The following is a 15916-nucleotide window of genomic DNA, read 5'->3' as shown; positions in this document are numbered from 1 at the left end:
TAAAAATAATTCATTGTAGTCTTTCTCCCTCCCCCCACCCCAAAAATAAACACCACTAGAATCATTTCAAGTATTGCCACACAAGACTTAAATGTTCTGCTGCAAAAACACTAATCAAAGATATACGAACCACTGTACACTTAAAGCTCCAGTCTTTGTTACATTTGGTCAACTTTATCAAATCCTGTGATATGTGCATATGTAGGAAGATACACTCATGAAGAATTCATTTGTGAACTACGAGTAATATATTTAAAAGAAATGTGCTTATTATTAACTATAATATGTTTCCTATAAAACTGTGAAATCCTGCTACTAACTTCTGTAAATACAAGAAACCTTCATCTTATTTAACATGCATTATATGCAGTGACCCAATTTAACAGTGCAACGCTTGAAGAAAAGAAGAGCTGTTAGATCTACAAATATATAACATCACTTCATTCCAGCCAAACAAACGCGGAACATGTAGAAGCAACACAGAAGGAACAGTGCATCTTATTAGCAGCTCTCTGCATCCAGTTATTTTATTAAACAGATGATAGGCTTTTAATTCCTGTGCAGCCAGAACACAACAACAACAACAAAAAAAACAATCAAACAACAACAACAACAACACAATATATTTCTGGCAAACTACTGCAGGATTAGCAAAAGGGGTTTCAAAAAGCTTCCTCAAACAATGTTTTGAAAATGGCCTGAGCCAAAAAAAAAGTTTTATGAGTATTTTTTCTATCACAGGAGAGGGTTCACATGACCAACAAATAGACCATCCCTATGTTAAAAAAAAATGTACGAGGTTTAAAATCTTCTAAAGGTTTTCAAATAAGTATTTTTGCTATTCATCAGTAACTCATTCTTTCAGAGCATATGCCTGTAAATCTTCAGCTACTTTTTCAACAACCTCTTTCCTTTCTATCAAAAAGGCAAGAAGCCCCTTATACCTATATACATGTACACAGTTCCATATATACAGCTTTGCATTTCATTGGCTTTGTAACTTAAGCTGGAAGATCACATAAAGGTCATATTTTGCATAAACATCTGTATAGAAAGTTAAGATCTGCTTTGGTGTTTTACCTTCATAGCAAACCTCATTCTCACTGCTGTATTTAAAGAGAAAATGGAACAGATGGTGTAGGGTGCTCAATATCTCAATTTATACAATTATAATTAACACCACATTAAATTTTTCATGGTACGATGATAAAAAACAAATAACATAACCACAAGCTACCAAAATTAGAGTTTCACTTATTAGAGAATTTTTCTCCTAGATCTCCAGATTTTACTGTACAACACTGAACCAGCTGCAAAATAACCTCCTAAGACTCTGGAATATACTGTACAGTACTGGTAGGGTACAGTTTCTAAAGAAACTGTTCATTTTTTTCCTCACACTAAATATACGTTCCATAGACGTACCCAACAAAGGTATGGTTTGGGGATAACACAACCCCAGTAAATCACATCTATAAGGCAAACCACAATTCTATTTTGTCCTACTTTAAAAGTGAGTACACTGACATAGCATTGTTTCAAGCAGTGCAAAATAGATCTTTTCTCTATACACATCACTCATGGCAAGTGTCTTAAAACATCCAGGACTTAATCTGAAGCTTCCTGACAGGAAAAGATTTTTTTTTTTTTTTCTGCTAGATGCAAACAGAGTAATGGTACCAGTAGTGAACTAAATCCACTTGTTGGCCATTCGCTGCTTCAGCATTTCAGCTCAGAATGTGTTTTCCTGGCACAACTGTTCCCTCTGAGGTCACCTTCTGCCAGACTCAGCACTCCACAACTGAAAGGTTATTTTCTGACATTATTATACTACAAAAGGTCTGGGGGAGGCAGGTTGTTTGTTTCCTTATTTTAAAGCTCCAGACCTTTCTTTCACCTGTCCCCAAGGACTCTGGCAGCTTGACTCTCAGTGACCAGCTACAACCCCAAGTTATTTAAGTCTTAGACAGAATCTTTTTCGCCTTCACCAGTAAATTTCAGATTTATACAGGAAAACAGCTCACAGAACATATGTAAACAGAATCTTCATGCTGTTTTGTATGTTAATATAACCTCTACATAAAAATAATTGGCGTAAAAACAGCCATAGGGTCATTCCCACTGGCCATGACATACAGTGCACAAAATAAAATTGTGCGCTCTTCAAAACTTTTCCTCACAGAAATAAAGCATCTTCTAAGGGAGGGAAATCTCATTATGAAATCCAAAGAGTATTCCCTCTCTTCCTTCAGAGTCTGTAGATGTACATTTCATGACAACCAACTGGCTTCACAGACATCTTCTCTCATAAGAACATATCCCTCTGTCTGTAATGGATAGGAGAGTATTGTATATTAAGTGAGAGACATGCAGACTGAAAGCTAACAGCTGAAGGAACCATTTCTCCCATTTGCATGTAAAGTATAGTTTAAGAGACAAAACTAGAAAAAGGGAAATGCTAATGGCTTTGTTCTCAAATTCTGTATCAAAGAAAGTGAAGAGATTATCAGCTAGATACAATCATCTCATCAGCTACAGATACTTACAACTGAGATGCTCAGGCACAAGGATTCATTCCCTTGGTAGCAAAAGCCAATGATTTATATTTCCATGTTAATTGAGGTCTAGACTTCACTAGTTCCAACATATTGTGCTCATAATAACTTATCTCAACCACCTGATCTGCTCTAGCACTGAGGGAGGGCAGCCAAGCTAGCAATCTTCAGCTGGATGCACATTCATCAGGCTTCCCAGTATGACTACATATTGCTTATCTGCTGAAATGAGCATATCATCTTTTTGCGGTCACAGGGCTACCAGGCCTGCAGATAAGCAATACATCATATCAGCAAGGCACACGTGCCAGTAACTCACTGCCTTCAGAAAACACAAGGACAGCTTGCTTTAAAGAAGATTCCTCCATGTGCAGTGAGTAAGGAACAGTTTGTGCCATGTGTTTATAATCACAGACAAAGCAAGTTCAAACAGACTTGGACCCCGTTGCAAAACTATTGTCAGTTCTCCCAGTCGTAAGTCCTGAGGTGCAATTCCCAAACCACTACTAGCCTCTGGTTGACCCCTCCTCCTTTGCCAATTACACATATTCTCCCTTGGAAGGTTAAAGAAACTGAGCAAAGTACTTGGGGATGGATTAAGCAATAGAAAAAGGCTATCTCCCTTTACAAAGATGATGTAGCCCAGAGAGAGACAACATAATAATGCTTCTTGTTTCAAACATGGCTCTAGGCTTTATGGTGTTACTCTGTCTTCTGCACATGCTTTTATGTATGTGTCAGAAGAAATCCTGAACAATGCAGAATGAGAAAACTGTAAATTGCGTTGCCCAGGAAGTATTACAGACCTCTACACATGGTTTCAAGAGAACTTCCCTTACTGAAAAACAAGGAAGAACAGTTTAAATTTCATAGAACATGCTTTTTTTCCCAGCCCTTAACTTGTTCCTTATTCTTGCCAAAAATAGGCATCCTTCTATTAATCCTGACTAAATTCTGCTTTGAGCATTTATGCCTATGCACTGATGTCTATCTATCTTTGTATTTCCTGCCTCAATCCTTATACTCAGTTTGGCATCTCAGGGCAGAGATGCAAACATGATTAAACATAGAAGAACAAGACAGAAAAAGACAATCAGTAAAGCATGTCTGGAGCCTCCCAGATTAAGAGGATATTATTTATGTAAGACCAAACAACTTTTCCTAGCTTATTTCAAACTCTGCCTCCAAATATTTAGCAATGAACAGAAAAGAGAAACTCTAGCATAGCACAAGCATGCATGAGAACTTCAATTATGAACAGAGACGTGAAGTTTGCATAGCTGAGGTACTAGCATATTGCATCCATATACTGAAGCCCAGAGGAACAAACTGTGAATTGCTCAGGAACACACAGCTTCTAAAGGACCTATCATTTCAAGTGTTCCTCATTCAGTAAAAGTCATCCACAAAAACATGGCCCAAAAATTCATTCATTCATACTGCTCTTTCAATACAAAACAGACATCATATAAAGCAACGTATCAGAATATCTGACTTCCCCCTTCCCCCTCCAGGAACATCAAAATTTTACATAAGGGGCTGTGAGAATAACTCATAGGACTTGGAATCCTTGTGGCACACTGTCACTCAGACATTGAGCTTCCTCTAAATGACTTGGCATTGGTGTAATCTCCCATCATTTTGTTTGAAGTCTTGCTTTTTAAAATTATTGAAAAGTCAAAAATGAAACATTTATAGAGAAAAATCAGAAATGATAAAGCATCTCAGCTGTTATTTATTTAAATTCCCCATTTTCTAGTTAACCTCACAATCGGTGAAATTAAGACTCAGCTGGTAAATGATTGGGCATCCCAGTACTCATGATTCATGAAAAGCTTGCAACTTTTCAATGTCTTTTTTTTTTTTTTAAAGCATCAACTTATCAAACTGCATATACTTTATCCACGCGCATTTATTTAACATTATCCTCATGGCCTCTGCTGAAGGACCACTATGTTATATATTACTTCTCTTAATTTGTGCTGAAGGGAAGTCCCTGTCCAGTTCTTTACTCAGCTGTACTTGTAGAACTGATGAGTGCACAATTTTGCCTGAATCTTTTCCACATGTTAACTTTACCTACATGTTGCATACTCTGACATTAACCGTGTTGGAATTACATACATCTGCCTTTCCCGTATACTCTATCCTTCCTTTAATTCATCTGTACTTTTCCTGAGACAAAGATGGAATGAGTTATTTAGAGAGATACGGGAGGTGATTTCATTGTTTTATGCTTAATTACAGTTTGCCAAATCAATGCTCTCTTTACAGCAAAATCTTCTCCTCCTATTACCACAGTGTTATTTAATACATCTTTATGCCCTCCTTTTCCCACATATTGACAATGTAACAGCTCCAAGACCTAATACAGAAACTATTGGATTATTAAATACTCTCAGGTGAGAGACAGCCAAGTTTCTGGTAAGCAGTGGTAAATCTGACAGTAAGTATTCCTGACCTATCTACTTCCAACACTTCAGTCTGGATTCTGCTCTCACATAAGCATGTTATTCTGATTAGAGCGCATGTGCTGTCTTACCTGTATCTAAGCGCAGGATTTGATAGCCTGCATTTCCTTCTACAGCTTGCCACTTACTACAGACTGAATCTAACTAATCAGCTTGAGTTTACCACCATCAAGTATCCTCTAAACTGATCTCAGTGCTGACAGGGAAAACTATTTAACACATGACAGAAGCTCCTTGGCAGTACCTTAGAAACTCTGAAGGCAATATAAGCGTTTTCACAGAAGCTTAATGAGAATGTCTCTCTAGATATATATCTGGCATCACTGCCTTCTGTCCTTGCTTAGAAACTTCCAACAGCATATAAGCACCTGATATAGTCACTCACGGGTAAGAGAGAAATGACTCATTCCAACCAAGAGACAGAACAACCCAAGCCAGGGACTGCTTCTGGTACATTGTTTCTTGTTGTAATAGATCTCAAAAGAGAAGGAAAAAGATGGTCAAATAAAGATATTGTCCACTCTATGTTCTTACTTAGCATTCTTGTATTTAATACAAAGATAAACATACAGTAAACATGTTATTAATTGATAGCTGGATGAGGCTTCCAAACTACATCTATAATTAAGAAGTGGCTAATCATTCACCTCTAATTTTCTTACCATGTATGTGACTTAAAGCAAATGATATGTCTTACATTTTAGAAATTATCTCACTGAAAGATTGAGATTTTACACAGCAGCATCTTTTGGCAAGTGGCAACTCAAAATTAGCACTTACCAGCAACCTCCCTGCCTTGTTAAGCAGTTCTGAAAGACAGACAAAGTTTCTGTAGTCTTGGGCCTTGATGTATGCTAATAAAGGCAATTTCTAAGTTCTGGGCCTTCCAGAGTAGCTTCCTATGACATCCTGAAATAAGATTCAGTTCATGCTTTATATAGTTCAAGAGAGAAAAACCCCTTTACAATGTCACGTTCCCAAATTAAAGCTCTGTCGTTACTCTACTTAGAACGCTACCATTCTTTGCTGAAAGAGTGTTTTTGAAGAAAATGATACTTACTGTACTCTTTAGAAAGTAATTACAGTAAAAGAGAGTACAGTGACTTAAAAATCAGTACTGCAAGAAAGGCTTCTACTCCAATGTCCTTGTTCCTGAGACTAGGAGGAGATGGTGGAATGACTGAATTGTCAGTCACTCATGCATTCAATATTTAGACAGGACCAATACAATAACCTTAGCCTGGTTTGCCATGTAACACAGAGCAAAGGAATTCATTCAATAATTTGCTCATCGGGAATATAAACACCAGCAGAATTCCTGTGAAGATGCTGAAAAATAAAAGGCAGAAAAATGGAGATTTTTTTCATTCAGACTTCCTAATAGGCAATGATTATTTTACCAGTTTCTATGGTACTATCACCATGGCAGCTAGCCATTTTAATCAAAGGCATTAGAACATGTTTCTGATAACATCATAGCAATGGCTTAGAAATATATTGCATCTCCTGGCCATATGCAGCAGCAACAACTTAGTGAATTTCCATATGACAGAGGTCACTAAAGGCATCAGCAGTCATCAGGATTAGAAATGTGATATTTCAAGCATCTAATAACGAACAAGTTCTCAGTGTTCCTCTTCCAATATTGTTTTTAGAATTAGAAAGTATAACCATTGTGACAGAAATGAGAATCAAAATTAATTCTTTCTCAGCTAGCTCACTTTCTACATGGGCTTTGTCCTTTCTTTGATTAACTAGTCAATACACATGATTACTCAGTAGATCCCAAGAGAATGTGCAAGCAAAAAAAATTCACCACAGAGCACTGAGTAAATGCAAAATACCGACAGATAAAAACAGCTACTTTACTCTTGCATTAAAAAACAAACAAAAAAAAATATGCTGTTCTTCATACAGGTTAGATGGTATTAAAATGGTATCAAATCACTGCATACAAGATTGAAATCATGATCCAAGAGCATAACTCAGTGTTCTAATTGATGAAACTCTAAACATACGATGTGAAATTTAATTAATGATATATTCAGTAAAATTAGTATTTGGCAGATATAATCATTTGGGGGGGGGGGGGGGAGAGGAAGCATTCAAAAATACTTTCACCAACCGAATTCTTACATTTTCTACCTTAAATAATCAGTGCTGCACTTCAACATTTTAATGCAACTTTTCAACAGTTTCTTACAAGTACAGGACAACAACAGTGAGTAATGATTTTAGGAATCCCCTTCAAACTGTCAAACAATTTAAACTAAGAAAGAGGAATGGACATCCTTGTACATAATCTGTAAAGCAGCAAGAATAAGCTATGTTCATATATGTAATCTTGTTCTGAAAGCTTACTGTATCTAACAGGTCTGAGCCAAAGACATTACATTTAAAAATAACTAATTCTAAAACCAAGATATAATGCAGAAAGACTTGACTCTTGTGAAGTACAAGCTAAAGGAAAGCAAATTTACATTAACATTTAATGCTGTACTCGACAATGTAGGTTGAAAGCAAACCTCAGCACTAAATACTAAACTATAATAAATACTAAACAGGACAATAAGCTGTCTAAAATACAGGGTTGGGCCAAACAGGGAGAAAAAAATAGTTTGAGGATAAAAAGCCAAGTGACCCTTTCCTAATTTCACCAGAATTAAATGACATGTGCAGAGTTGATATTTGGCACTTCAATTATTCACATAGATGTACAGGAATTCGCATAAGGAGACTGAATATTCTGCCAGCTAAGGCTGGAAAATAAAATTGTCCTTTATGAAACAAATAACAACCCACCACTTCTTCTATAATTTATATAAGAAATTTTAAAACTATCTTAAAGTTATATTCTTGTCCTGAGGTTTCTGATTCTTTTTCAAACTAAAATGTATTTCAAAATGCTGAGAAACTCCAAAACATTAAATGAATTTATAAACCCTTTAATTAAAGCTAACAAGCATATCCAACAAAAAATTATGTCATTGACTTCAAAAATAGACCTTGTTTTTAGAACAATTGAAAAGACTGAATTGACACTATTTAGACATAAAACCGGGGTCTACAAAGTTTATAAACTGAATTAAATATTCAACAATCTCTCTACTTCAAGCCTAAAGCTTTCCCAAGAGTCCATTCAAGAGATATTTAATAAGGTAAGTACAGTAATGTCAATAATGTTTTGCAGCAAAACAATACAGCACAGAACTATGACTAAAAATCAGTGGTATAAACACGTCCTAAAATAGACAGCATTGACCTCAAATAAAGGAAGAGCAAAACTCTGAAGTAAACTGAGAAAAAGACTTGAAATTAATCACAATTAGCTTTGTCTCTTCAAACTACCTAATCAAAAATACTCGTTACACATTCAATCGTGCTTTGAGAACAATGGAAAACAGAACTAACTGTACTTCAAATCTCCTGTATCTCCAGCCTCTCCATGATCATCAACTTTCCCGTTTTATTCCCTTGAGTCAGTATTTGGGAAAGGACAGCAAAATAAAAAGAAACTATGAAACAGAAAATATCTGATGGTGAAGTATTGGTACACTTACACGCACATACTAATTAATCTGCCTTTATAATAAAAATTTAATTACTAGCAAAGAACTGCAAACAGTGCTGCCATCTTAACTGGGGACACTTGGCTTCCTCAGTTGTGCCACGCACTGTCTTAGCAAACCAATGATAAAGAAATACAAAAACGCGCAGTGGAACATCCATGCAACTTTATATCCCGCTTCAATGGGTAAACTTCTGCTCTTACATACAAGACTCTACTGCTGAATTTTCAGATCACCTAGCCAGCCAGGTTAATCTCAAATTTTTGTCCATTGGGAAACGCTGATTAATTTGTTCAGAAGGTCTGCATACCATTTACCTCTATGCTTTGGTACAAATGTCCATGAATGCATTTGTGTGCCTGTGCAGCGCATACTGGGGACATAGCAACTATAAATGAACTAGTAGACTAAAAAATATTCAAGAAAAAGCCTTTTCTATTTTTTTCAGTCTTCAATTTAACGGCAGTTGCACTTGACATCTTAAGGGCTTACCACTTCCTTAATTAAAATTTTGTTTATTTTTTTGCTTAATATGAGTCCAAAGATATTTTATAAAATTCAAGTCAAAAGAAAATTCAGATTTCATGATGGTTTTGGGAATGTAGAATATATTAAGCTGAAGGAGACTTCATTGAATACAGTAAGATCTGAGGTCTAGATTACCTGGTGATAAATATTCTGCAAATTCTGTTAGTCCTTTCCCTCTTCCAACTCCAACTTTCCTCTCCAGCAATACTTAACTATGCGGGACTATCTTGCCAGAGCTGTTTTCTTCCTCCAAAGGCTACAGAAGTTAGTGTCTCTTAAGGCAATAATGATATACCTATTTTAAAATTCTTATGTGTCTATGATGAAAACAGAATTTAAAATATAGTAAAATATTATTTATTTTCCCAAACACAGACATGAAGTCAAAGGACTCATACAAGACACTTAAACATGAAGACATCACAGTTATTAGATTTAAAACATAAAGTTTTAAACTATAATTTGATAGTCTACGTATAGTCTTTTGGCTAAATAAAACATAGATTCTCTATTTTTTCTAGCAAGTAACACGCAGGGCAATGATTAGCGCAATGGTTGCATTGGTAAGATCTGAGTCAACATTCATACACCTGCCCACATACAGCTCTGCAAAAATCCTGACCTAGAGACCCATCCACTGGAAGACTCTTCAGTCCCTGGCCTTTTTCTGAATCTGCCAGCATGACTACACAGGACATCTGCCAGGGGCAAGAAAAGATGCAGAGACAGGCTTACTAAGTACCTTCCCCACCTGCTCATTCCATGCTTACTTGAAGTCTACAATATCAGTCGTTTTCACCCTTATTTGAATTTATACAGGTAAACCAAGACCAAAGTCTTCCAGATCCCATCTGCAAAAAAAAATTACCTTTTTCAAAAATTGATACTACATTATGATTAATCATATTTTAAGTATATATACACATACACACATATATATAAATGAAGTTACTAGTCTATTATAAGTGATCCTTAAACAGCCTCAAACGCTAAATATTTATTATTTTATACATGAATTAAGCTGTCCTGAGAATGACTGAGCTTCTTGTAAACTAGAAACATAAAAATATAATGTCACAAAAGAATAAGATGCACAAAAAAACCACTTCTATTCCACGTCATATCATCATTGCTAATCTGTGCATTCTCATTTGGGTGCTATACTCCACACCACAACTGATGTTACAGCCTTATCAAAAGGATATGGGTTATAGGATATAACGGAAGGCATCCCAAAGCAAGGCAGGCATCGATATTCAGCTATACTTCACGCTCAAGTGGGGAAACTCCAGCATGCCCCTGTGAGAGCAGCACATACACACCTGGACAAAATCTGGCCTTCATCCACAGGAGAAGGGAGTCCATTTAGACAATTCACATCAACAGCAGGAAATGGAGACGGATCCAGCCTCAACTGCTATCACACTCATTATAACAACAGATTATAAATAACAAAACAGTATTTTTCCTACCAAGTGTACTTTCAATTCCAGAAGCTCAATATAATTTCCTTTAAATCTGTGCCGTAGTAACCTTTCCTAAAGTCAATGTCATCCGTAAGGACTGAGTTAGAATAAAATGTGGGCCAAATTTATCAGACATTAGTTTCCTTTGGATACAGAGTTTAAAACACTGTTTCATCCTGTGTGTGATTTGAGCTGTGTATGTTGTGTCCAGCAGCATATTTTCAACCATTCCAGTGCAAAATACTTGCCCTGACCATCAGTTTCAAGAATTTGTCTGATATGGTGAAGGTCAAACTAAAAGTGTGAAAGGTTTCTTTCTGTTCACATATAAATTTGTTTCTACATGCTAGACATTGTAACACTGACCAGGCCTGAGGAGAGAAACCTCAAGAGTTCGTTAAAATACAACACCATTAGCATCGGCCAATGTAAAGGTACATTTCAGGGACAACAGAAGATATCATTTCCCTCTTGCAGCGTGGATCTGTGTACATCCGTGTACCCAAGAGCACTGTGGTGTGTGCATGGTAGCAACCAGCAGCGAGGAACTTACTGTAACAGAACTACAACAGAAGTAGTCAACAATTTATTCTTTTATCTTCAGTACTGGCTCACGAGGGGTTCTGCACCGTTATTTCAGATGGATAATAACGAGCTCCAGAAAGAGCTTAGAACAGGCATATTCCTACAACCTCCAGGGTGAGCGTAGGGGTAGACAGCTTTTAAAATTTAGCTTATGTAAGGTCGTGTGCCTTACTGCATTATGTTTTATATGCACATTCTATCTCACTGCACCGTGTCACACCCCGCAAACTCCGAATGACCGTTATTCGCCCAGATCCTGACAGCTTCCCCTCCGTAGCTGTACCTTCCAGAGGCAGAACACATACCATTCGTGCATCTAACACCTCCCTGCCGGAGGCCGATACCCCAAAAGCCCTGACAGGGCTGGGGAGGCACAGGAGGCGATGCCACCTGCCCAAAGCGGCCTCCTGCCCGAGCAGGACCGGCCCAGCCGGCCAGGGCGCGGGCTCCTGTGCTGAGATAAAGCCGCGAATGCAGAAGCGGAGCCGGGGCGAGAGCCTGCAATGCAGAAACCCTTCCCGGAGCTGAGCAGCGAGCTGGGGGGGCCGGGGCGGGGGCAGGGGCGGCAAACCTGCCCACCTCCCCGCCCCAGCGGCACGGGGAGGGGGCCCCAGCGCCCGGCTTTGCCCTTAGCGGCACGGCCGAGGGCACGCAGCGGGATCTCCTGCGGCCGGGGCGAGGCAAGGGCAGCCCGCGGGCAAGGGCAGCGCTGCGGGCCGGGCCGGGCACACCTGGGCCACCTGCCGCTGCACGGCACCGGGGAGCGGAGGAGGAGGACGAGGAGGACGAGGAGGGAGAAGCAGCCCTTACCTGCCGCCGCTGCTCCTCCCGCAAGCCCTCACTAACCCAGCTCCATCTTCCTCCGGCCGGGGCGGGGGCGGGAGGGGGGGGGGGGGGGGAATCTCCCAGCCGCTGCCGTCCCCCAGCTGCTGCTTTCCGTCACCGCTGTCCCCCCGCCCGCGCTGCCCGGCGGAGCGGCCGCCCCTCGGCCGGCCTGCAGTGAGGCGGGAGGGAGGCGGGGGGCGGGCCGCCGGAGCCGCCTCCTCCCATGCAGTGCCGGGCCGCAGGGCCCGCCCCGGCCCGCCCCAGCACAGCGTTGCGGCCTCGCCGCGGCACTGGGCCGCCGGCGCCGCCCGCCCCGGCCCGGGGAAGGGGGAAGGAGGGGCCCCGGGCTGCCGCCTGCCCCCCGGGGCCGCCTGCACACAGGCTGCGTTCGGCCCGGCGGCTGCTCTCCCGTGCCTTCTGCCGCGATGCTTCGCGCGTTTGCTCGAGGGATGGCACCTTCAGCCTGCGGTAACTTCTCCGATAGCCTGGTTCCTCCTCCTCCCGTGTCCGCAGGTGTATTCTACCTCATTCTGCTAAAGCTACCTGCCCCGCACCAAAGCGGTCTTGCACTTCCACTCTTCCACCGGAGTTGAAAAGGAAACGGGTTAAGGGCCGTCACTAGACTCACCCGAGCACTGCCCTTTCCCACTTCCCATCACAAAGAAAACCAGAAGCCTGCAAGAGCGTGGACTCGGGCAGAACATGTGGGATAGAAGGGAAAAATCACCAGTGCGCAACTGTCAAGAGAAGCCTCCTTGTTTAGAAGCACCAAGAATTCCCGACCGTGATTAGCCTCCTAGAGTTGTCGAACAAATCAGTGACAGATAGAGCAGCACTAAATCTTCAAGGAGTCACAAGATATAAATGAAACACCATCAAATGTTTTGCGCTGACACGTCACCAGATGTACCTCCCCAGATGTGCTGTGTGTGAAGAAAGCATTTTCAGTCATAAGCTAATGAGGTTTGATGGTTAGGGAATAAAAAGAGTTACTTATGTTCTAATTCTCTACTAGAACCCCAACATCAATTGAGAATACTGTTGAAAACTCCCCAAAGAAATTCCCCCTTACTTTTGAAACCATTTCCTTTTGTAGCTGAGGAGAAGGTCAGAAAAGAAAACGTTAGGAAAACTTCCCAGCTGGTCTTACATCTAACCTTTTGCTGCAAATGCAGTGAGATACTAGCTTTTGTCATACAACCCGTGACAGGCAACAAAACAAAACAAACAAAAAAAAACAGTATAACAGTTCTCTCCAATACAACTTCAGGCCTCCATTAAGTAAACTCCCATTATTTGCCCTTCCCTCCACTATTCACCTTAGAGGAATTCTTTACACTCATCATTGAGGATTTCTAGGTGAGCAGAGTTCTCTGCTGTGCTCTCAAGTTCCTTCCAAAAGCAAAACAGTCCTGAGCAGAACAGTTTCTTGGTTTCTTCACCAATGTAAAGCCTAGCGTTCTTTAAGTGCAGCAAAGAAAAAGTGTGAAATATGTGGACAACAGAGGCAAAAAGACAGTTACAGAAAGATACTGAAGCAAAGTGGGGTTTTATCTGAAGATTCTAAGTTGGCCAACTGGTAACACGGAGTCAGAGATTCATTGAGATAACTGCTGTGAAAAAGCAGTCAATTCTTTCTTTCAGGCAAAGACAGATATAATCACAGCAAAAGTCTGAAGGGATTTGCTTGACTTCAGCAAAGGAAAGGGTGCCTGAAGAGATGCAGGGAGAGGCTTTCCTATTGAGACTTCAAGTTTTCTCATTGTCTTTCCTTGCCACTAGCAAAATTTTATTTATATCACCATTATGGGAATGCAAATATGTTTGTAACAGTCAAAGTCCCACATGAAGTGTGAAAATGCAGAGAGGCTGGATCTAGGTGAAGTGTTCACATACTTTGGGGACGTAATGTTCAACCTCAGCAGAAATGGCAGTATCTCCACTAACAGCTGTCGTAACAGATTTAAGAACCAAAATTCTTTAGTCCATGAATACTGTGGTCTCCCATCTGAACATCTTCCTCCTCTCAGAACGAGCGAGTAGGTATGCAGTAGTCCACAAAGACCAACCACTCAGCAAGGTCATTCAGAGATCTTAAATTTCTAGGCTTTTAGAGAAGGCAAGCATGTGTAGGACTGACATTCCCTGCAAAATCTATTATCTATTGCATCACTTCTGTGACCACACATGGATGCAGGGTTTGGAAAAAAAAAAAAAACACAACAACAAACAACCTACCCCACCAAAAAAAAAAAAAAAAAAAGGAAAGAAAGTATCTTCACAACTGAAGTGTTCTACACTATTCATTAATCCTGGCAGCTGAGTGGCTGTCAGCGTAACATGACTGTGTAAGTAGACAGGTTCCTGTCATGGTGAAAATGATCAGACTTCTCCCTGTCTGTTCACATAAAGCATTGCCACTGTATTGTATCTCATCACCTGTCTTATATTGCTCTGGGTCAAAGGCAGAACTGATCATAAACTAAGCAAATTACTCTGAGCTTAAAAATATTCTGGCAAGATAAAGCTCATTTCTTGACTACTACCAAACCAAAATACTGGCATAGGTGTTCCTGCCTTCTAAGGATGGAAGCAGGTATCTCCTTGTCTTTGTAGGTAGGTAAAAACAGAAGCAGAACATCCCTGCAAGTATGGTGGCAATTCTTCTGCTCACTTAAAACTGATAATTTTTTTCCAGTTAAAAGTAAGAAAGCATGAAAGAAGTCTGGCTCCTCACTTCCTTCTTCTGTTTTGTGTAGGGAGGGAAAACAAACCTGTGGGCCAAGGGTTCATCTTATCCATGAAACATATACGCATTGAAGGGAGTTTGCAAACTTACCAGATTTGAAGAGAACAAAGAAACCTTTTGCATTCTAACTGGGCATAGTAACATTTGTGCTTCAAGCTAAGAAATTGTATTACTAATAATACGGATTTTTATAAAAATATTGTCAAAAGAAAGCATGCTGCAATAGTAATTGAATAAGCATTCTACAGCATGGTTTGAATTCCAACAGTTTAAGCTGTTATGCCTGGGCAGGCGGACCACGACACATACAAGACAAACCCAAATAAAGATCTACAAAATGTATGCTACTAAAATATACACATAAAGCTGATTTGAGTCTACATAACCTCGGAAAGAGCATTGAACTTTCTAGTTATATACTAAAATTGAGTGCTTGGCTAATCCAAGACAGAGATAACAACAAGAGTACTGTGATTGGGTTAGTTGAATCTAAGCAGAAATCAAAATCTGTGAATGCTGAACTTCGTAATCCAAACACAAAGACATGGTCAGGTATGATTGGCATTATTATAACTTTTTCAAGTTGGTAACAAAGTACTACAAAAATGAAAACTTTGCACAGAAGTAAACATCCAAAGCAACAAAAAAAATCACTTCTCTTGATGTTATAACTCTCTTATAGCAAGCAGAAAGTAATTGTCAGTATGAGCCTGACAGTCACAAAACACATTCATAGGGTTTGAGGTATACTGAAGTCACCATTAAGAGTTTGACTTCAGCATATGCAGACACACATAAATTAGCTTTAATCTGGCTAACACAGGAAGCCACAGTGGAAGAGCAATATCCATACAACGTTACTTAAATGCTGTGCTAAAAAAAACACTCATTTTGTGTAGTTTTCTTACCTTGCTTTGTTCTCTGCTTCAAGGTACAGTAGTTTCATCCTGCCTACATATCTTCGGGTCTCAAAATACAGAGAGTTTCAGAGAAAAGAAGAGATACTTGTTTCTCCTTGTAGGATGAAGCTGAATGAGTCTCCAGGTTGCTTTTTCTCAGCAGGACTTTTATATAGTGCAGCACTTCACTTTCCCACAGTACTGCAAAAGTAACAGCAACCATATGTATGCAGACTGTATCCCACAGAGCCCTGTAATTCCCATTTTAT

General features: G+C 39.8%; 1 protein-coding gene across 5 annotated transcripts in view; it reads right to left on the bottom strand.

The window, feature by feature from the left end:
* The window catches only part of OTUD7A (OTU deubiquitinase 7A), a 117280-nt gene extending 101578 nt beyond the window's left edge, over window positions 1-15702 (bottom strand). For 3 of the 5 annotated variants that reach the window (XM_067003927.1, XM_048060230.2, XM_067003929.1), the window contains exon 1: window positions 11985-12140. The gene's annotated coding sequence lies outside the window, so the exon portion shown is untranslated. Of the gene's footprint in view, window positions 1-11984; window positions 12141-15656 lie in introns of those variants that run through there. The other 2 variants (XM_048060231.2, XM_067003928.1) reach the window with 2 other exon arrangements.
* Window positions 15703-15916: the final 214 nt, after the last annotated feature.

Source organism: Anser cygnoides, chromosome 11, assembly GCF_040182565.1.
Source record: "Anser cygnoides isolate HZ-2024a breed goose chromosome 11, Taihu_goose_T2T_genome, whole genome shotgun sequence".
NCBI lineage: Eukaryota > Metazoa > Chordata > Aves > Anseriformes > Anatidae > Anser > Anser cygnoides.
This window is presented reverse-complemented; position numbering and strand designations above follow the sequence as displayed.